At 41.3% G+C, this 23,420-nt stretch overlaps 1 long non-coding RNA gene across 1 annotated transcript; it reads left to right on the forward strand.

Annotated features, from left to right (window-relative positions):
- The first annotated feature begins 356 nt into the window (after positions 1-356).
- Positions 357-23,207, forward strand: LOC141165246 (uncharacterized). Its single transcript, XR_012251112.1, has 4 exons — positions 357-636; positions 10,462-10,669; positions 11,879-12,021; positions 22,604-23,207. It is a non-coding gene; the product is annotated as an uncharacterized lncRNA (long non-coding RNA).
- Positions 23,208-23,420: the final 213 nt, after the last annotated feature.

Here is a 23,420-nt window from a genome sequence, read left to right on the forward strand (position 1 = left end):
CCACCTTTTGCTTTGATGACTGCTTTGCACACTAGCACATGTGTTAATTCATAGTTTTGATGCCTTCAGTGTGAATGTACAATTTTCATAGTTATGAAAATACAGACAAATCTTTAAATTAGAAGGTGTGTCCAAACTTTTGGTCTGTACTGTATTGAGAGGCAGTGACCGGGATCGTATACGAGGGACGTTATATCTCCCCCAGAATGTGTACAGAGACCTATTAAAACCATTGGAGTGCATTGCAGTCACAGACACAGCTGCGGCTGCAATGCAGGAATGAAGGTGAACATTGACCTGGTCAGACTACCTGGCTAAGGCAGATTAAGTAAAACCCGGCAGGGCCTTCATTTCTTGGAGGAGGTCACAGGAGGCAGTGGGGTGGCCTCCTCCCTCCAACCCGGGTTTTCCAGTGGCTTTTGCCACAGGTCCTTTAAAGCCCCTGCACTAAGAATTAGTGTTGTTCTATGTTGGAACCTGTTAGGAGCATAGCAGGGAAGCTCAGCAGGATTGAGTGTGGCTGAACCCCTGCCTGGGAAAGCTCTGCACCTGTCAGGCTTTGAGCAACCCGGTGCGGCCGTTGTTTATGGACTCATGTTAACCCGGCTGCGAATCGGAGGACTCTCCTGTTTACCCGTGAGTTGCTGAATAAAAGCTGTTTATGTTGGACTTGCTTGGGTCACTGCCTCAGTTACTGCACGGTGTGAACACCGCCGCTTTACAATATCTACTCTATCTTTCTCAGAAAAGTAGTAAGACGCCAATATCGGCGCTATTTCTAAATGTAAATGGGGTGAGTCATGTTATAATCAATCATGTACAGCTGTTTTCTAATTATCAATCAAATTATTCCATGTATTTTTAATGTCAATTCTGTTGTGTTTATCACCATAATTCACTTTATTATATTGCAAATACTATGTACTGACACTTTCACATGTATATCATGTTATAGAAATTGTGATATGCTCTTATCTTTGTAATTGTTGCTAAATACTTTGGCATTTTAGATGCCTTAAATACTCTGCACTTGCACTTTTGTACTGCTTGAGAAAGATTCTCACTTTTGAACCGAAACGTCGCCATTATGAGCTATTAAATATCACTTATTTTTCATCATTATATGGTGTGCTGCCTCTTTTTTCTGAGATAAATTAAAGGATTGGTATACTGTATACCTGAGAGGCTTGGCACCCTATTATACTGGTGCTGCTTCTATTTTTTCTTTATCTATCTATCAGGCTGTGAATTTACTGTACTTAGCTAATGAAATGTCAGGTTTCATTTCAGATATAAAAATCGGACGGCACACACATGATCTGGGTGCCGTCTGATTTTTTTCTCGCACCGATTGAGTTGCATTGGTGAGTGCGCTCCGATTCTCGCAGACAATCACAGCATGCTGCAATCTTTTTCTCAGTCCGATTAGAGCTGAGGAAAAACTTGTAGCTATTGAATAACATTGGTCAGAGTGGAATGTGATGTTTTCTCGCATTGCACTCATCTGGTTTATATTCTCTTGTGAGCGAGCCCTAATTGATCGTTTCATGGGCCAGCTTTTTGGTTTGTATATCATGTATCGCTTTTTCGCACTCTTCCACTTGTTGGTTACAGGTCAAGATGTTTTCCAAGGTACTTTCATTTTTTAATAATGACTATGCCTCATTGATTTCTCTCTCTATTTCACCAAGTATTTTTTTATTTAGTCTAATTAAAATCTCAATGAATTTAAATAAAATATTGGTACTGATTTCTTCCAATCTGGAAATGAACAGCTCCTCTTCTACTGGGAAAGAGGGAAAGACTTGAATGTGTTGCCCTCTCAGGACTAATTGTTTCTGTAGATAATTCTTCAGAAATGTTTTATTCCACCATAATTTTGCACTACTGTACTAGGACTGATTCTAGCGTCCCTGCTGCCTGAGGCAAAAATTGAGAGGGCGCCCTTCCCCACAGTGCGATATAAACTTGCGCTGAATAAATGCAATTCTGCAATTGTTGTTTGGGTTTTGCTTGTATGGCATTCATTGTATTGTAAAAATGACCTGAAAAAATGATAATCCAAGTTGGTGCAATTACAGGAGTATGAAACTTTCATAGATTGTTTTTTTATTTTAGTGGTGAAAAAAATTAGAAGTTTGTAAAAAAAAAAAAAAAAAAAAAAAGTGTGGTTTGTCATTTTTTAAAAATTTAAAAATCATAACGTTTTTATTTTTTCATTAATAGAGCCGAGTGAGGGCTTGTTTTTTCTGTTCTGTGCTGATGTTTCTATTGATACCAATTTGGGGTGAATAAAATGTTTTAGTCACTTTTTATTGCATTTGGGGAGTGGAGGTGGCAAGAAACTTAATTCTGGCGTTTCAATTTATTTTCTCTTTACAGTAATTTCTTTATGGGTTAATTAATTTGATATCTTGATCATTTTGATAGTCTGGACTTTTACGAATGTGCCAATACTAAATATTATTCTTTTTTTTAAATCTTTTTATTCTTTACGAGAAAAGAGGGTGATTCAAATTTGTTTGTATACATTTTTTATGTTTTAAAACCTTTTTTATTCTTTACTTTAGTTTGTAGTCTTCTTGTCTGTACTTTATACTGCAATACTGCTGTATAGCAGTATATAGGACAAAACACGGCCTCCTAGGAAGCTCAGACTGTGGCTGAACTTCACAGGAAACCCAAAAGGACAGTGATGGGAGTATTCAAGAGGCTGCAAGCTGCCATAGCAACCCCGCATTGGTGGGGGGGGGGGGGGGGGAAGGGTGATGGGAGATGCAGGTGCATTGGAGACTGTCCATTTAAATGCTGCTGTCAGAAATTGATAGTGGCATCTAAATATTTAAAAGTAACATTCAGAGATTGGCTCTGGCCACTGCTATTAAAAACAGACACCGGCTGTGTAATATATCTAGAATCTATTATGTATCAAAAGAATGGAGCAGCACTCCATATGGCCAAGATACGTCTTAACAATGAAAATATTAGATCTAAACTGTTTTGCTCAGCAACAAGTACTTACAAAAATCAAAGGTTTTTAGCGCATAAATTGGCCAATTCATGTGTGCCCATCAACCATGGCAAGGTAACCTACCCCTGATGGGTAACTACTCTGCTTTACATGCCACTTTTGGGCTACAAGCCTACAACTAAACGGACAAACATGTCTTCTTCTAGGCTAAAAACACCTACATTTAAAGGTCATTCTTTTGATATATTTTATAGTTACAGCAGCTGGCACCAGTTCACATTAGGAGGTGCTGGTCAGGTTTCTCTTGTTTGTAGAACTATGTGTGGAGCAGGCTTAGCTTCTGAGGTGGCTCAAAACACCCTGACCAGGGGCGGACATACCATTGGTGCAACTTTTGCAAAGGGGCCCAAGAGATGATGGAATTGTGCATTATGATGAGCTATTGGATTGCAAAGGGCTCATATATTGTTCTTGCACAGTGGCTCTCTTCTGTCTGTGTCTGCTACTGACCCTGACCCTGACCCATCCTGCAGCATTAACAAGACTTAGTTTTTAGACAGGGATCTGATTTTAATGGTACGCTCACATGAGCACATAACAGTGCCAACTAGCGCTTTCTTTCTCATGCCAATTCAGCGGCACACTGCAATTGCATCCAATAATTGGATCACGCGTACCTATGCAAGTCTATGGGTGTGTGAAACATCAGACTCTACTCGAATATCATTCGAATGCAGTCCGACATGTGTGAACTCAGACAATGGAAAAGATGGAGAAATTAAGTTCTCCTTCTTCTACACACCTGTGCTTTGATTCTTCATGCAAGAGAATCGGATCACACTAAGATCAAATTCTGGCAAATTTTGATCCTATTGACATTGGCATAATTGGCCCAATTCAGATATAAAACCCAATGTTTTCATCTAATTATTATTCACAAAGCAAGTGCATATAAATCATGGTGTGAGGAAATATCCAGAATTAAAAGTAGTTGGAAAAGTATTAAGTTATATCTTAAAATTCCAAAGTAACCAGTGCTATGAGCATAAATAAAATGGCAAGTAATAGTTTGGGCACTCCTGGTCAAAATTACTTTTATTGTGAACAGTTAAGGAAGTTGAAGATGAAATGATCTCTAAAAGGCAAAACAAATATATACACTGCTCAAAAAAATAAAGGGACCACTCAAATAACACATCCTAGATCTGAATGAATGAAATATTCTCGTTGAATACTTTGTTCTGTACAAAGTTGAGTGTGCTGACAACAAAATCACACAAAAATCATCAATGGAAATCAAATTTATTAACCAATGGAGGCCTGGATTTGGAGTCACCCCCAAAATTAAAGTGGAAAAATACACTACAGGCTGATCCAACTTTGATGTAATGTCCTTAAAACAAGTCAAAATGAGGCTCAGTACTGTGTGTGGCCTCCACGTGCCTGTATGTACTCCATTCAAAGCCTGGTCATGCTCCTGATGAGGTTGCGGATGGTCTCCTGTGGCATCTCCTCCCAGACCTGGACTAAAGCATCCACCAACTCCTGGACAGTCTGTGGCGCAACATGACGTTGGTGGATGGAGTGAGAGATGATGTCCCGGATGTGCTCAATCAGATTCAGGTCTGGGGAACGGGCGGGCCAGTCCATAGCTTCAATGCTTTCATCTTGCAGGAACTGCTGACACACTCCAGCCACATGAGGTCTGGCATTGTCCTGCATTAGGAGGAACCCAGGGCCAACTGCACCAGCATATGGTCTCACAAGGGGTCTGAGGATCTCATCTCTGTACCTAATGGCCGTCAGGCTACCTCTGGCGAGCACATGGAGGGCTGTGTGTCCCTCCAAAGAAATGCCACCCCACACCATTACTGACCCACTGCCAAACTGGTCATGCTGAAGGATGTTGCAGGCAGCAGATCGCTCTCCACGGCGTCTCCAGACTCTGTCACAACTGCCACATGTGCTTGGTGTGAACCTGCTTTCACCTGTGAAGAGCACAGGGCGTCAGTGGCGACTTTGCCAATCCTGGTGTTCTGTGGAAAATGCCAAGCGTCCAGCACGGTGTTGGGCTGTGAGCACAACCCCCATCTGTGGATGTCGGGCCCTCATACCACCCTCATGGAGTCGGTTTCTAACCGTTTTTGCAGACAAATGCACATTTGTGACCTGCTGGAGATCATTTTGCAGGGCTCTGGCAGTGCTCCTCCTGTTCCTCCTTGCACAAAGGTGGAGGTAGCAGTCCTGCTGCTGGGTTGTTGCCCTCCTACGGCCCCCTCCACGTCTCCTGGTGTACTGGCATGTCTCCTGGTAGCGCCTCCAGCCTCTGGACACTACACTGACAGACACAGCAAACCTTCTTGCCACAACCAACATTCAAAAGTGACCAAAACATCAGCCAAAAAGCATTGGTACTGAGATGTGGTCTGTGGTCCCCACCTGCAGAACCACTCCTTTATTGAGGGTGTCTTGATAATTGTCAATAGTTTCCATCTATTTTCTATTCCATTTGCACAACAGCATGTGAAATTGATTGTCAATCAGTGTTGCTTCCTAAGTGGACAGTTTGATTTCACAGAAGTTTGATTTACTTGGAGTTATATTCTGTTGTTTAAAGTGTTCCCTTTATTTTTTTGAGCAGTGTATATTGTCATTTTTTACATTTTAAAAATTACAAAAAGGAAAATGGGTCAATGCAAAAGTTTGGGCACCCTTGGAGATTTGTGTGCTCAGATAACTTTAACCAAGGTTTCAGACCTTAATTAACCTGTTAAGGTTATGGCTTGTTCACTATCATCGTTGGCCAAAGGCCAAGTGATACAAATTTCCCAAGCTTTATAAAAACCAAGCCTCCTCTAACCTTGTGCCAAAAAAACAGCAGCCATGGGTTCTTCTAAGCACCTTCCTAGCACTCTGAAAATGAAAATGGTGGAGGCCCACAAAGCAGGAGAAGGCTATAAGAAAATAGCCAAGCGCTTTCAAGTTGCCCTTTCCTCTGTTCGAAATGTAATTAAGAAATGGCAGTTAACAGGAACAGTGGAGGTGAAAATAAGGTCTGGAAGACCAAGCAAAATTTCAGTGAGAGCTGCTCGTAGGATTGCTAGAGAGTCAAATCAGAACCCCCATTTGACTGCAAAAGATCTTCAGAAAGATTTAGCAGACTCTGGAGTTGTGGTACATTGTTCTACTGTTCAGAGACACCTGGACAAATATGGCCTTCATGGAAGAGTCATCAGAAGAAAACATCTCCTGTGCCGTCACAATAACATTAAGTGTCAGAAGTATGCAAAAGAACATCTAAACAAGCCTAATTCATTTTGGAAACAAGTCCTATGGAGGTTAAAATAGAACTATTTGGCCACAATGATCAATGTGGTATGTGTGGAGCAAAAAGGGCACAGAATTTCAGGAAAAGAACATTGCTCCAACCATTAAGCATAGGTGTGGATCAACCATGCTTTGGGGTTGTGTTGCAGCCAATGGCATGGGAAACATTTGAAGGGTAGAGGGAGAATGGATTCAATGAAATTTCAACAAATTCTTGATGTAAACATAACACCATCTGTAAAAAAGTTGAAGTTGAAAAGATAATGGGGGCTTCTACAAATGAATAATGATCCTAAACACATGGCAAAATCCACAATAGACTACCTCAAGAGGCGCAAGCTGAAGGTTTTACAATGGCCTTTACAGTCCCCTGATGTGAACATCATTGAAAATCAGTGGCTAGATCTCAAAATAGCAGTGCATGCAAGACGATCCAGGAATCTCACAGAACTGGAAGAAGTTTCTAAGAAGAATGGATGAAAATCCATCAAACAAGAATTGAAAGACTATTGTCTGGCTACAAAAAGAGTTTACAAGCTGTGCTGCCTTCAAAAGGGGGTGCTACTAGGTACTAACGGTGTAGGGTGCCCAAACTTTTGCATTTTCCATTTTCCTTTTTGTAAATTTTAAAATGTAAAAGATTAATATATATATATATATATATATATATATATATACAGTGGTGGCCAAAAGTATTGGCACCCCTGCAATTCTGTCAGATAATACTCAGTTTCTTCCTGAAAATGATTGCAATCACAAATTCTTTGGTATTATTCTCTTCATTTAATTTGTCTTCAATGAAAAAAACACAAAAAGAATTGTCCTAAAGCCAAATTGGATACAATTCCACACCAAACCTAAAAAAGAGGGTGGACAAAAGTGTTGGCACTGTTTGAAAAATCATGTGATGCTTCTCTAATTCGTGTAATTAACAGCACCTGTAACTTACCTGTGGCACCTAACACGTGTTGGCAATAACTAAATCACACTTGCAGCCAGTTAACATGGATTAAAGTTGACTCAACCTCTGTCCTGTGTCCTTGTGTGTACCACATTGAGCATGGAGAAAAGAAAGAAGACCAAAGAACTGTCTGAGGACTTGAGAAACCAAATTGTGAGGAAGCATGAGCAATCTCAAGGCTACAAGTCCATCTCCAAAGACCTGAATGTTCCTGTGTCTTCCGTGCGCAGTGTCATCAAGAAGTTTAAAGCCCATGGCACTGTGTCTAACCTCCCTAGATGTGGACGGAAAAGAAAAATTGACGAGAGATTTCAACGCAAGATTGTGCGGATGGTGGATAAAGAACCTCGACTAACATCCAAACAAGTTCAAGCTGCCCTGCAGTCCGAGGGTACAACAGTGTCAACCTGTACTATCCGTCGGCGTCTGAATGAAAAGGGACTGTATGGTAGGATACCCAGGAAGACCCCACTTCTTACCCCGAGACATAAAAAAGCCAGGCTGGGGTTTGCCAAAACTTACCTGAGAAAGCTTAAAACGTTTTGGAAGAATGTTCTCTGGTCAGATGAGACAAAAGTAGAGCTTTTTGGGAAAAAGCATCAACATAGAGTGTACAGGAAAAAAAAAGAGGCATTCAAAGAAAAGAACACGGTCCCTACAGTCAAACATGGCGGAGGTTCCCTGATGTTTTGGGGTTGCTTTGCTGCCTCTGGCACTGGACTGCTTGACCGTGTGCATGGCATTATGAAGTCTGAAGACTACCAACAAATTTTGCAGCATAATGTAGGGCCCAGTGTGAGAAAGCTGGGTCTCCCTCAGAGGTCATGGGTCTTCCAGCAGGACAATGACCCAAAACACACTTCCAAAAGCACTGTAAAATGGTTTGAGAGAAAGCACTGGAGACTTTTAAGGTGGCCAGCAATGAGTCCAGACCTAAATCCTATAGAACACCTGTGGAGAGATCTCAAAATAGCAGTTTGGAGAAGGCACCCTTCAAATATCAGGGACCTGGAGCAGTTTGCCAAAGAAGAATGGTCTACAATTCCAGCAGAGCATTGTAAGAAACTCATTGATGGTTACCGGAAGCGGTTGTTCGCAGTTATTTTGGCTAAAGGTTGTGCAACCAAGTATTAGGCTGAGGGTGCCAATACTTTTGTCTGGCCCATTTTTGGAGTTTTGTGTGAAATGATCAATGATTTGATTTTTGCTTCATTCTCTTTTGTGTTTTTTCCTTGCAACCAAATTAAATGAAGATAATAAGACCAAAGAATTTGTGATTGCAATCCTTTTCAGGAAGAAACTGAGTATTATCTGACAGAATTGCAGGGGTGCCAATACTTTTGGCCACCACTAATATATATATATATATAATCATTTTTTTTTTTTTTTTTTTAAATAAAAAAGGAAATGTGTCATCTTTAACTTTAGGCCTTTTAGAGATCATTCCATCTTCTTCTTGCTTAACTGTTCACAATAACAGTAATTTTGACCAAGGGTGCCCACACTTTTACATACCATTGTAAGTAAGAAAATAATGTTCAAAGAAAGGTTATTTCATACCATTGTTATGATGTACAAAAAAAATTATATTGTGGTACCATATTAGCCAGATACAATTGTCAAAGTCTCCTGCTGGAATAACACCAATGATGATGCATGTTTCAGCACAAGCCTTCATCTGGAGGTGTTGAAATGTCAGCAGGAGTCTCATTATAAACCCTTTTAGCCAATGAACAGGTGTCCCAGAAGTAAGTCAGAGCTGATTTTGCTTCAAAACAACAGAATTATCCAGGTACACAGTCCATCCTATTAATACCTCATAAAACTTTTTTTTTTTTTTTGCTATGCGCCAAATTCATATCATTAACCTTTTTTTTGCGGCTTTTTGACCCAGAAGTCGCATCTTTTTCAAAATGTTGCAAAAGATGCAACTTCTGGAAAAACATGCATTTTGCGCAATGGTTACAATTGATGAATCAATCATGTAAACATTTGGAAGCACTAAACTTTCCCCAAAGTGGAAAAAAAAATCTAATAATGAATTATGTGCAAACAAAAACAAGGCGCAAGACACAAAACTAGACGAAAAACTGGCACAAAGGCAGTGATGAATCTGGGACAAAGAGACCCAAATAAAGCAAATATGATACCTATAGAGGAAAGCATAGAAGTGATTACCACTGATAAAATCTGTAATTCTGGGCCCTATAGGTAGGAATTAGGGATGAAGTTGGGTTCGGTGGGTTTGGCCGAACGTGAGAAAAAGTTTGGTTCAGGTACAAGAACTTGACCAGAAGTTGACCCTGGTCCCGGATGCCATATGTCATTGGGGACCCGAACTTTGGTGCTGTAAAATGGCTGTAAAATGGCCGTAGTAAGGGCTAGGAGCTGAAAAAAGAAGGAAAATGGGGGTAAGAGCAGGACAATTGCCCTACAAACAAATGTGGATAGGAAAATGACTTAAAATAACATAGAATAAAAAAAAGAAAAAATAATCTAAGAAACAGGAGGCGGAGGTCGAAGTGGAGCAGTGCCTTGTGTGTGTATTTTATAGACTTGTCAATAAATAAATAAATAAATAAATGAAAAAAACGACGTGGGATCCGCCCTATTTTTATAACCAGCCAAAGGAAAGCAGACAGCTGTGAGCTGCTCTTATTATGCTGGGAAGGGGCCAACATCCATGGACCTTCCTAGATTATTAATATATCAGCTCACAGCTGTCTGCTTTGCCTTTGCTGGTTATTAAAAATTGGGTCCCTCCTATTTTTAATAACCAGATAAGGTGAAGCAGACAGCTGCCAGCTGATATTAATAGGCTGTGAAGGGTAATTAGCCCCTTACCAACCTAATAAGATCAGCCCTCAGCCACCCCTGAAATGGCGCATCCGTTAGATGCACCAATTCTGACGTTTAGCCTCGGTTCTTCCCGATTGCCCTGGTGCAGTGGCAATCAGGGTAATGGGATTGAGAGGTTGATGTCAGCTGTGTAATGTCCGCTGACATCAAGCCCACAGGTTCATAATGTACAGGCATCTATCAGACACCCCCAGTACTAACCCAAAAAGTAAAAAGAGAAGAAAACACACTGAAAAAAAATCTTTATTTGAAAAAAACAAGCAGAAAAAAATCTTTATTTGAAAAAAAAATCCCAAACAATTTCCCTCCTTCTCCCATTTATTAAAAAAATTATAATCCACAGGGTCCGCCGTAATCCAAATGGAGGTCCCACGATGATCCCAGTCTTCTTCATCCAGTCTATGGAGTCCTATTCTGAAACCGCAGCTCTACAGACTGGAGCAGCAGCCACTGCCTGACCTCGTGCTCTGTTCCGCAAGACCCAGCTACTGTGAACTGAGATGTCTTTACAGTTCGGATTCGCTCATCCCTATTAGGAATACATTAACAATGTGAGTAGATAATTACAAGAAATGGGTGTGAGTCAACTGTAATATGATATACATGAGAACATGACATGAGAAACATTCATATAAAGATTGTATATGGAATGCATCGTGGATGCTCAGCCGCTAAAATTTTTTATAAACAAATTGTGTCAAAAATAATGGTATAGCAGTAGGACACCATCTCATCAATGGTCCTAGCAATCATCTCAGTCATTGAATATATGGTATCCAACCAGATGTGCTAGCTGTCATGTCTTCTGAGGGAGAAGAACTTCTGTTTGTTGCCTCGCCACACCATATAAAAACAAGTTACACAAACTAAAAGGTATAAAAAGAATCAGATAAATGTTTATATAAAAATTGTGAAATAGACAAGGAAAAGTGAACCTGCTGGAGGCAAAGTGGTCATAAGAAGGGAGTGATTCATTCAGTCTCTAAGGAAACAAATTTCAAGGACCTATATCCACTTACTCTCGTATTATCCAAGTCTGCGGGGGATGTTGCCATAACAAATTTGTGGATAAATTCAATTGAATCCCCACAATTGCTACAAGGATGGATTACAAAGAATTATTTTGTTTAAAGAGAACCTGTAACCAGAAAAAAAAAATTAACCTGCAGATATGGGGTTAATCTGCAGGTTAAAAGTGTAGTTATGCTGGCCGGTGCCAGCACTCAGCTTAACACTATGGGGAGAAAATGAACTTTATTCTCTCCGGCAGCGTTCCCAGTGATTGGAAAGTTATCCTTTGGATAGGAGATAAAATTCAAATTTGAGAACACCCCTTTAGCTTATTTTTATTTTTTTATATGAATATTGTCAATAAAGATTTATATTTTTCTATTTCTACTTTGGTAGTCTTCTCTTTGTACAATTAATTTCACTTAGATCAATGTATAGCTGAGTTTCCAACAGTTGTATGTGAAGAACTGGCTTTATGTAAAAGAACCAACCAAATACAGTAACAATGTTTTGATCTTTTGACTTTCAGGCTCCATATCTCACCATCCACTACTGCTTTGAATGTGAGACTACCATCATTTTATAGACAGTCATCTTGGCTATCTCATACATAAATTTGACTTACAACTATTTAGCATATGATTAGTTATGCAGATTCTTGTCGTGTTACTCTTTTGCTCCTGGTGGTAGAAAAATCTTTTTCTTCCTGTACACTACAAAATACAACCTGTTTTTGCATTCCCTAATAGCTCATAGGTTGATTTCCAAGCAAAAGGTCACTGGTTTGAGTCGAGGAGCAGCCATAAAGAAGATTTCCCAAGAAAAGAGAAGCAGCAGCATCCAGCTCATCGATAGCGGTCTCTCAGCCAAGAAAATTGCCAAACTGCATCATGTGAGTGCCATGACAGTTAATCAGATCACGAAAAATCATAAGGTATCCGAGTAATTGCAAAACAGCTGACAAAATAACCCTCTAGACATGAAAGATAACTTTTAATAAGCAAAGATAAAATTCAATATAACACATACGACACAGACAAGTAAGGTGCAACATTAAAAAGGTGACTTAGGGCAATATCCCACACTTAAATATATATTGTAGAGCCTACATTATCCACCCTGATGAGAAAAGGGGGGGACAAACTATGATCTACCTCAATCTCAGCTCCCACTGTATGATATAGTGTTAATGCAGTTAGGCACCAGGTCCACCTACTTAAAATCAGCAGGAATGTTGTGGAGATTGCACTAGTCCTAATCCTTCTATGATAATGTAGATTCCTCACAATGAAAACATGCAGTAGTCAGTACAGTATATACATTTTGACCATCACTCCACAATAAGGGAATAGCAATTATACCCCTATCCAGGGTTGACACAACCTACAAGATAAGTAATATATATGTTACAATATAGACTTAGCCCATATCATGACGATACCAGCAAGATAATAGACCTGGCTTCCCATATTCAATCCTACAAGGTCTGCCAGCCTAATTCTCAATAGATTGGTATATTAGTAGGTGGTTACAAGATATACCTCATATACATACATCCCCATTTGATAAGAAGATTTTAGTTATCTTGCAAAAATAGATCAGTCATCCCCCATGCTCCTCAATGCGTTTCCCCATTTGGTTATGGTTCATCAGGAGAAGATTCCACCAAAAAGACATCTTGCGCCCCATTGTACTTCATCATCATACCCCCTTCTTATACAGCACTTCAGTGCCATAACATTAGTAACTTCCCTAATCCAGGAGTATACAGCAAACATGATCCAGTGCTGACTCCTGTCCCTCTCCTGTATTGCGCATGCCCACAATCAGGTGAGACGCTAGAGGTCTCTCCACTTCTGGCCACATCAGCGCTTCTGGGTTGCGTGTAAGCACTGACCTCATCAGTGCTCCCGCGCATGCCCGATTTGGGATAATATTACTGCGCATGACCCTCGGCGGTCACAGCGTTCACCCATAACCTTGACACCAATCACAGTGTTATTGTGCATGCGTGAATGGCAGAATGCCTCACCAGATGAGGGCTAATACCCTTCCATAGTTTTTATGGCCATAAAAAGGACTCCGATACATCAGAAAAGGAGTTAGGAAGCACATGGGATCATGAGGCACTAAAAGAGGTATTTGCAGGATCGCAAATACTACAACCGGGGCAGCAATATGTATTAAATTGAACAGATAAATATTATAACATACCGATTTATTTACTTGATACCTGATATCTATCTCAAATATAATTAAACCAGGTAGGCTGATATAAGGTCGGATATAGAGTCAAATAAAGCAACAAAAATTCTGCTGCTCATTCAGGCCATTCGGTGCAAGCATACACAGCCTATATATCCATTGGCTCTCCTTCTGGAGGAGTAGCCTGTTCCAATCTCCTCCCCGGGGGTTCTTTCTCACTACTTCCAGGACACAGAATGAAACTGATTTGGGGTCATTTATATGATATTCTCTGACGTGCCGAGCCAGGGGGGGTATCCCTTTTATATCTTACATCTCCTATGTGTTCCCCCACCTGTCTTCCTTTTTGGTCTTTCCAACATAGTTGTGGGGGCAGGGGCACGTTGCCATGTAGACAACCCCCATAGATTTACAATTGGAAAGTCTCTCATATACAGTGGTGGCCAAAAGTATTGGCACCCCTGCAATTATGTCAGATAATACTCAGTTTCTTCCTGAAAATGATTGCAATCACAAATTCTTTGGTATTATTATCTTCATTTAATTTGCTTGCAAGGAAAAAACACAGAAGAGAATGAAGCAAAAATCAAATCATTGATCATTTCACACAAAACTCCAAAAATGGGCCAGACAAAAGTATTGGCACCCTCAGCCTAATACTTGGTTGCACAACCTTTAGGCAAAATAACTGCGAACAACCGCTATTTTGAGATCTCTCCACAGGTGTTCTATGGGATTCAGGTCTGAACTCATTGCTGGCCACCTTAGAAGTCTCCAGTGCTTTCTCTCAAACTATTTTATAGTGCTTTTGGAAGTGTGTTTTGGGTCATTGTCCTGCTGGAAGACCCATGACCTCTGAGGGAGACCCAGCTTTCTCACACTGGGCCCTACATTATGCTGCAAAATTTGTTGGTAGTCTTCAGACTTCATAATGCCATGCACAGGGTCAAGCAGTCCAATGCCAGAGGCAGCAAAGCAACCCCAAAACATCAGGGAACCTCCACCATATTTGACTGTAGGGACCCTGTTCTTTTCTTTTGAATGCCTCTTTTTTTTTTCCTGTACACTCTATGTTGATGCTTTTTCCCTAAAAGCTCTACTTTTGTCTCATCTGACCAGAGAACATTCTTCCAAAACGTTTTAGGCTTTCTCAGGTAAGTTTTGGCAAACTCCAGCCTGGCTTTTTTATGTCTCGGGGTAAGAAGTGGGGTCTTCCTGGGTATCCTACCATACAGTCCCTTTTCATTCACACGCCGACGGATAGTACGGGTTGACACTGTTGTACCCTCGGACTGCAGGGCAGCTTGAACTTGTTTGGATGTTAGTCGAGGTTCTTTATCCACCATCCGCACAATCTTGCATTGAAATCTCTCGTCAATTTTTCTTTTCCGTCCACATCTAGGGAGGTTAGCCACAGTGCCATGGGCTTTAAACTTCTTGATGACACTGCGCACGGAAGACACAGGAACATTCAGGTCTTGGAGATGGACTTGTAGCCTTGAGATTGCTCATGCTTCCTCACAATCTGGTTTCTCAAGTCCTCAGACAGTTCTTTGGTCTTCTTTCTTTTCTCCATGCTCAATGTGGTACACACAAGGACACAGGACAGAGGTTGAGTCAACTTTAATCCATGTTAACTGGCTGCAAGTGTGATTTAGTTATTGCCAACACCTGTTAGGTGCCACAGGTAAGTTACAGGTGCTGTTAATTACACGAATTAGAGAAGCATCACATGATTTTTCAAACAGTGCCAATACTTTTGTCCACCCCCTTTTTTAGGTTTGGTGTGGAATTATATCCAATTTGGTTTTAGGACAATTCTTTTTGTGTTTTTTTCATTGAAGACAAATTAAATGAAGATAATAATACCAAAGAATTTGTGATTGAAATAATTTTCAGGAAGAAACTGAGTATTATCTGACAGAATTGCAGGGGTGCCAATACTTTTGGCCATCACTGTAAAAGACCTTGCCATTTGTGGTACCTAAGAAACTTTTGCATTGTCTAATCCACGGACAGAACTTACAGTTCCCGCATCTATATATGCCACATAGACCAACCATGTCCCTGGTTTCGTTGGTGGCTTACAGAAACTATGAACTAGTCGGTCCCTAATTGAGCACCCCTTTCTGTATGTTATTTTAGGGTATGGTGATATAAACCCATTAAAATCAAGGTCCGACATCAGAATCAGTACTTCTTGATGATGCCAAACACCTCATTGGATCCATTATCGAAAGTGCCTATAATTCTCGGTGGGCACATATCATCCTCCCTTTTTCCCAGACACAGAAGGGTATGTCTTTCCTGATCCTGTGCATAAAGGAAAGCTGTATTCAATACCCCCTCCGGGCATCCTCTGTCCTTAAATCGACATCTAAGATCATGGGCTTGTGTAAAAAAATCCCTCTGATCCGAGCATTTGCGTCTAATGCGCAAAAATTGCCCTTTGGGGATACCTCTTTTGAGAAGATCCGAGTGATGGCTCTCCCATCTGAGGAGACTGTTGGCCGAGGTGGGTTTTTGGAAGGTACGGGTTGTTATATTACCCTCCCGATCCCTTCCTATAGTCACATCCAAAAATCTCCTGCTTCTGGATTTCTGATATAAATCTTATGCCGATTTCGTTGATGTTTAAACACCGCCTGAATTTATGAATTTCATTCATAGATCCAGACCACAGTAACAGCACATCATCTATGAACCTTGTCCATAGACGGATGTGTGGAAACCACCAGGTGTCCTCTTGTAGCACAACAGTCTCCTCCCACCAGCCCAGGAAGAGATTAGCATACGATGGGGCACAGGGACTCCCCATAGCTGTCCCCCTGAGCTGGTGGTAGGTCCTCCCATTAAAGGTAAGGTGGTTATGGGTAAGGATGAATGACATAAGATCATAGACAAAATCATTATGAGGAATGTTGCTGTAAAGGGCCTCTAAGGCTATAGATGCCAATAAGACATTTTCATTGATGTTAATTTCATCTAATTTAACCAAAAGAGGTAAGACCTTTCTACAACACATTTATTTCATCAATCGTCAATTCATAATTCGTCAGGTTGACAATTTGACTCCTATTCGGCCCCTTTAGTTGACCCTGTTTCTCAACTGATAATCCACTGAGCCCTCTGCTCCAAAAAAGATGGCGATGACGAGGAAGATGATGGTAATACCAGGCCCCAGTGGGTTATCAGTTGAGAAATAGGAGTCAAATTGTCAACCTGACGAATTATGAATTGACGATTGATGAAATAAATGTATTGCAGAAAGGTCTTACTTTTGTTCCCACCACTCCGTTTAACTCTTTTTCATGGGTCAAAGACATTAATCTGTTTGGTTGGAAGCTTAAGTGGCACAAGTTCTTTAAATGTCAGAAACGAGAGCTGACGCGCCCCCTGGGCCGTGGGGTACCCGGAGCCGGGCCTGTAGATGCTGGGGGTTGTAGTCACAGTGGCGGTGACCCGGTCCATGACCCAGGTGGTCAATCCAAGGGTAGTAGATGTATATAGGTTATATAATTTCCGACTACGCCACCTGTGGAGTGCGGTTAATAGAGACCGCCACTGCGGAACAGTCCTCTGAAGCCGATGGTTTGGCAGCAAGGGTGGTATAACTCCCCACAGGAAGAGTGTAGCTTCAGGGCAGTGTGTGTGGATGATGGTGGTTGTGCAGGGTGTCGCGGTGCAGAAATAACCACAGAGTCCGTGCAGTGCAGTCCCAGGGTCTTTACTGATGATACTTTAAACAGGCCTGGACTGGAGTACTGGCTAGTGATAAGAGTCCGGTCAGTCTGGGAGCAAGCACAGAGTCCTCCTGGGCAGGTGGAGTTGTAGGCCTGCCGTTATCACTATTCTCTTTGGCTATTCTGCTTGTAGCTGTGTTGTAGCCCACGTCCCTGAGTGTAACGTGCGGTGCTCACCCGTATGGCTGGCAGCTCGGGCCTTGTGGATGCCTCGCTCCTCCGTAGCGGTACTGGTCCCTCGGTGCTGCTGAGCCTCCGGGCGTCTGATGGGGGCCAGGAGACCTGCAATCTCCTGCCCTATGGTATCTGCTGCTGGGCCAGAAGGATCCTACAGCCTCGGACTCCGGTGTCCGGATCTCTGTGTATTCTGGCTAGGATGAGCTTCCTCAGCTCCAGTCCCCAGCTCCTCTCTCTTCAATGCCCTAATCTCGACTCCTTGCACTGAACTTAACTAACCCCGCCTCCAGATCCAGTTGCCAAGGGGAGGAGCTCCCCTTGCTGGCCTGGAGCCAGGAAAGTGTTGCATGTATAGTGTTCCTGACCAGGAAACCCCTGCTTGCTTCCAGACATGGTATCACCTCTTTGAGGGAAGCAATACCACTGTGGCAACCAGGCCCTCTGGGGTGCCACAGAGCAGTGCCACAAATTGGGAATCTCTGAGGATGAATTGGGGACCGTGGAAACATTGGCCGGCCTCCTTGAGGAGAATGATCTAGCTGGTCCATTTTCTGAACTTAAAAATAAGAACACTAAAGTACCTCCAAAAGGAGATCTGGATAGTGTGGATATTTTCTTGAAAGTGGTGGAGGAGGAACTATCCAGACTACAGACCGGAAACCAACAGATTATAGGTCGAATCTGTCAGCTTCCGAACAAGAAGCTTTAAGTAGATTGGAGGCTAGTGAACATTTGATTATAAAACCATCGGATAAGAGGGGGAATCTTGTGGTTCTTGATCACCCCCTCTATCTCTCTATGTGCCAGTCTATTTTACAGGATTTGGATACCTATGAGGTATTGGACTATGATCCCACTACTGAATATCTAGATACTCTGACATCCTTATTAGTTGATAATTTGGACAACAGAATCATCTCTAAAGATGAATTTGACTTTTTGTTACCAAAGTATCCTGTGACCTCTACATTTTACGCCCTCCCCAAAATACATAAGGGGGTAACCCCCTCAAGGGTCGACCAATAGTGTCAGAGGTGGGCTCAATGGGTCAAAATCTGGGGATCTATGTGGATAAGTTCCTTCGCCCATTTGTGACTTCCCTCCCATAACATCTGAGGGATACCTCTGACCTTTTGGCTAAATTAGAGGGAATTAACATAAATGAAAATGTCTTATTGGCATCTATAGACATAGAGGCCCTTTACAGCAACATTCCTCATTGGGCAGGCATGAAAGGGGTGCAGCATTTTTTAAGTACCAGGTCTACACAGATGAGGACTCATAATGAATTTGTCTATGATCTTATGTCATCATCCTTACTCATAACCACTTTACCATTAATGGGAGGCCCTACCACCAGCTTAGGGGGACAGCGATGGGGAGTCCCTGTGCCCCATCGTATGCTAATCTCTTCCTTGGCTGGTAGGAGGAGACTGTTGTGCTACAAGAGGACACCTGGTGGTTTCCACACATCCTTCTATTTACAAGGTTCATAGATGATGTGCTGTTACTGTGGCCTGGATCTATGAATGAATTTCATAAATTCATGCGGTATCTAAAGATCAACAAAATCAGCATGAGATTTACATCAGAAATCCAGAAACAGGAGATTTCATTTTTGGATGTGACTATAGGAAGGGATCGGGAAGGTAATATAACAACCCGTACCTTCCGAAAACACGCCTCGGCCAACAGTCTCCTCAGATGGGAGACCCATCACCCAGGTCCTCTCCAAAAGGGTGTCCCCAAAGGGCAATTTTTGCGCATTAGACCCAATTGCTCAGATTTTTTGGTATTTTTTAATACAGGCCCATGATCTTAGATGTCGATATGATATAAGGACAGGGGATACCCCCAAGAAGTACTGGTGGATTCTGATGTCGGACCCTGATTTTAATGGGTTTATATCACCATACCCTAAAATAACATACAGAAAGGGGTGCTCAATTAGGGACCGACCAGTTCATAGTTTCTATAAGCCACCAATGAAACCAGGGACATGGTTGGACCACAGAGTATGTGGCATATATAGATGCGGGAACTGTAAGTTCTATCCGTGGTTAGACAATGCAAAAGTTTTTCAGGTACCACAAATGGCAAGGTCTTTTATATGAGAGGCTTTGCCAATTGTAAATCTATGGGGGTTGTCTACATAGCGACATGCCCCTGCCCCCACAACTATGTTGGAAAGACCAAAAGGGAACTGTGGAGACGGGTGGGGCAACACATAGGAGATGTAAGACATAAAAGAGATACCCCCCCTGGCTCGGCACATCAGAGAATATCATATAAATGACCCCAAATCAGTTTCATTCTGTGTCCTGGAAGTAGTGAGAAAGAACCCCCGGGGAGGAGATTGGAACAGGCTACTCCTCCAGAAGGAGAGCCAATGAATATATAGGCTGTGTATGCTTGCACCGAATGGCCTGAATGAGCAGCAGAATTTTTGTTGCTTTATTTGACTCTATTCCCGACCTTATATCAGCCTACGTGGTTTAATTATATTTGAGATAGATATCAGGTATCAAGTAAATAAATCGGTATGTTATAATATTTATCTTTTCAATTTAATACATATTGCTGCCCCGGCTGAAGTATTTGCGATCCTGCAAATACCTCTTTTAGTGCCTCATGATCCCATGTGCTTCCTAACTCCTTTTCTGATGCATTGGAGTCCTTCTGAGTGCCATAAAAATTATGGGAGGGTATTAGCCCTCATCTGGTGAGGCATTCTGCCATTCACGCATGCGCAATAACACTGTGATTGGTGTCAAGGTTATGGGTGAACGCTGTGACCGCCGAGGATGGAGAGAGCGGCATTGGATTCCGATATGACCAGGGGACAGTAATATTATCCCACATTGGGCATGTGCGGGAACACTGATGAGGTCAGTGCTTACATGCAACCCAGAAGCGCTGATGAGGCCAGAAGTGGAGAGACCTCTAGCGTCTCACCTGATTGTGGACATGCAAAATACAGGAGAGGAGCAGGAGTCAGCACTGGATCATGTTTGTTGTATACTCCTGGATTAAGGAAGTTACTAATGTTATGGCACTAAAGTGCTGTATAAGAAGGGGGTATGATGATGAAGTACAGTGTGGCGCAGGATGTCTTTTTTGGTGGAATCTTCTCCTGATGAACCATAACCAAATGGGGAAACGTGTTGAGGAGCATGGGGGCTGACTGATCTATTTTTGCAAGATAAGTAAAATCTTCTTATCAAGTGGAGATGTATGTATGTGAAATATATCTTGTAACCACCTACTAATATACCTATCTATTGAGAATTAGGCTGGCAGACCTTGTAGGATTGAATATGGGAAGCCAAGTCTATTGTCTTGCTGGTATCATCATGATATGGGCTAAGTCTATATTGTAACATATATATTACTTATCTTGTAGGTTGTGTGAACCCCAGATAGGGGTATAACTGTTATCCCCTTATTGTGGAGTGATGGTCAAAGTGTATATACAGTAATACGGACTACTGCATGTTTTCACTGTGAGGAATCTACATTATTATCATAGAAGGATTAGGACTAGTGCAATCTCCACAACATTCCTGCTGATTTTAAGTAGGTGGACCTGGTGCCTAACTGCATTAACACTATATCATACAGTGGGAGCTGAGATTGAGGTAGATCATAGTTTGTCCCCCCCTTTTCTCATCAGGGTGGATAATGTAGGCTCTACAATATATATTTAAGTGTGGGATATTGCACTGTCACCTTTTTAATGTTGCACCTTACTTGTCTGTGTCGTATCTGTTATATTGATTTTTATATTTGCTTTATTAAAAGTTATCTTTTATGTCTAGAGGGTTATTTTGTCTGCTGCCATGACAGTCAGAAGAATATGAAATGAAGTCCGTCTATCCATTCAAAAGCCAAGAGGTGGACGTCTAGGCAAAATATCGGAGTCAACAAGTTGGCTCATCACAAGATCTATCAGTTCTGGCATGACAAACATGGCAGTGGAGCTAGCTCATATGCTTCATAATAGTGAGATTACAGATGTCTATGCAAGCACTGTGCACTGCACAATACACAAGTCTGAGATGGTGGCTCGAAAAAAAGGTGAAGAAGCCTTGACTTCAATATCGTCAAAATAAGCATCAGCTCGAGTTTTCAAAAAAGTAAGAAAAATGGACAGTAGAAGATTGGAAACAAGTGATTTGGAGCAATGAAACGAAAGTCAATAGACTAGGATCTGATGGGTGCAAATGGGTCTGGAAGAAACAAGAGAAAAATGGGTTAACGGATTGAGAAATTGAAGGAACTGTCAAATTGGATGGAGGAAGCCTGATGATATGGGATTGATTCACAGCCAAAGGTGTTGGATACTTGACAAGGAATGATGGTGGTCTCAATGTTGAACTATATGTGAGTATCCTACAAGACGAGTTACTTTGTACACTCGAGTACTATTGGTATGAAAAGGACGACATAGTGTTTCAGCAGGACAACGACCAGAAAAATACATCTAGATTGGAGAAGAAATGGTTCAATGACAATGAAGTAGAGGTGCTGGATAGGCCCCCACAGTCCCCAGACCTCAACCCAATCCAACACTTGTGGGTAGAGTTGAAGAAAAAACTGTATACATACCCAAGTGAGTCGATAAGTATCCACCAACTTTGGGAACATGTAGAAGAGACCTGGCATCAGATTTTGGTCGAGACATGTTTGTACCTGATGGAGAGCATGCCCAGAAAGATTCAGGCAGCGTTGAAAGCCAAAAGTGGATTTACAAAATACTAACAAAATAATAAAAAGTAAAATTTCGATTTTTAGGAAAAAACAGTAACAATGCAGTAACATGACAAGAATTTGCATAACTAAATGATTGTCTATAAAATGATGGTAGTCTCACGCTCAAATCAGTAGTGGATGGTGAGATATGGAGCCTGAAAGTCAAAAGTTCAAAACATTGTTGCCCTTTTGCTCGTCACTGTATAATTTATGAGTTAAAGGTGTGTATATCACATCTGAATACAGGTGCATCTGGCTAAATTAGAATATTATCAAAAAGTTAATTTGTTTCAGTTCTTCAATACAAAAAGTGAAACTCTTATATTATATAGAGTCATTACAAACAGAGTGATCTATTTCAAGTGTTTATTTCTGTTAATGTTGATGATTATGGCTTACAGCCAATGAAAACACAAAAGTAATAATCTCAGTAAATTAAAATAATTAACAAATAACACTATAACATGATATTCTAATTTTGTGAGATGCACCTGTATATAAGTCTCTTTCAGGTATGGGGAGGTTTTTAAAATAAGTATACCAGTGGAGACTAGTTACTGGTAGTTAATTTTTATATTATTTATGTCCTTATTGCAGGTAATTTTTAGGTGTCTCCACAATTACATCACATCAGAATTTCAAGCCTCAAGCAAAAGAGAAAGCATTTAATTGAATACAGACAGACATGAATGTTATTTGGGAAAGTGTGAACAATGTTAAGTCTCTAAATTTGTAGTCTCATTTTAGCCTACGGTTGAGAAACTATTTTTGTAAGACAACTTCACAACGGATTATCCGGTTAGGTGCTTGAATCCCTTGTGTGAATGTTTCTAATACAAAGACAAATGCAGACGGAGAGCTAACACCTCGGCATTCATGTCTATGCACTGTTTCCAAGTGAATTTGACCATGAAAAGAATATCAATTTACTTAAAACAATTTAACCTTGTCTAGCATTTGGATTCATGAAAGGTAAAGCAACAGAAGCAATATTACTAGTGTTGAGCGAGCACTAAAATGCTCGGGTGCTCGAAGCTGGGGCCAAGCTCGCCGTGATACTCGGGTGCTCGACCCGAGCAACGAGCCCAATGTTAGTCTATGGGAGACCCGAGAATTTTTGCGGCGGCACACCCCGGCAGTCTTTTAAAAGCCTAACAAGTGCCCAAAACGATAGTGATAGTGCTCAAATGACATGGGGACAGCATGGGGATCGCCCCAGGAAGCATTTCTGACCCCCAGGTCACTGCTGTCAACAATGTGGTCAGAGGTATTAAGCCACTTTTACGGGCTCACAATAAAACTTTCAAAAACAAAACTGAAACTGCTTTCCTGTGAAATATATTAAGGAAGTTCCTTTCCAGGGTAAAGACTTGTGTATAAGGTAAAATAAATACCCCCCAAAAAAATACTCCTC

This window comes from Phyllobates terribilis, unplaced genomic scaffold (assembly GCF_046119375.1).
Source record: "Phyllobates terribilis strain yellow unplaced genomic scaffold, ASM4611937v1 Scaffold_11__3_contigs__length_659146591, whole genome shotgun sequence".
Lineage (NCBI taxonomy): Eukaryota > Metazoa > Chordata > Amphibia > Anura > Dendrobatidae > Phyllobates > Phyllobates terribilis.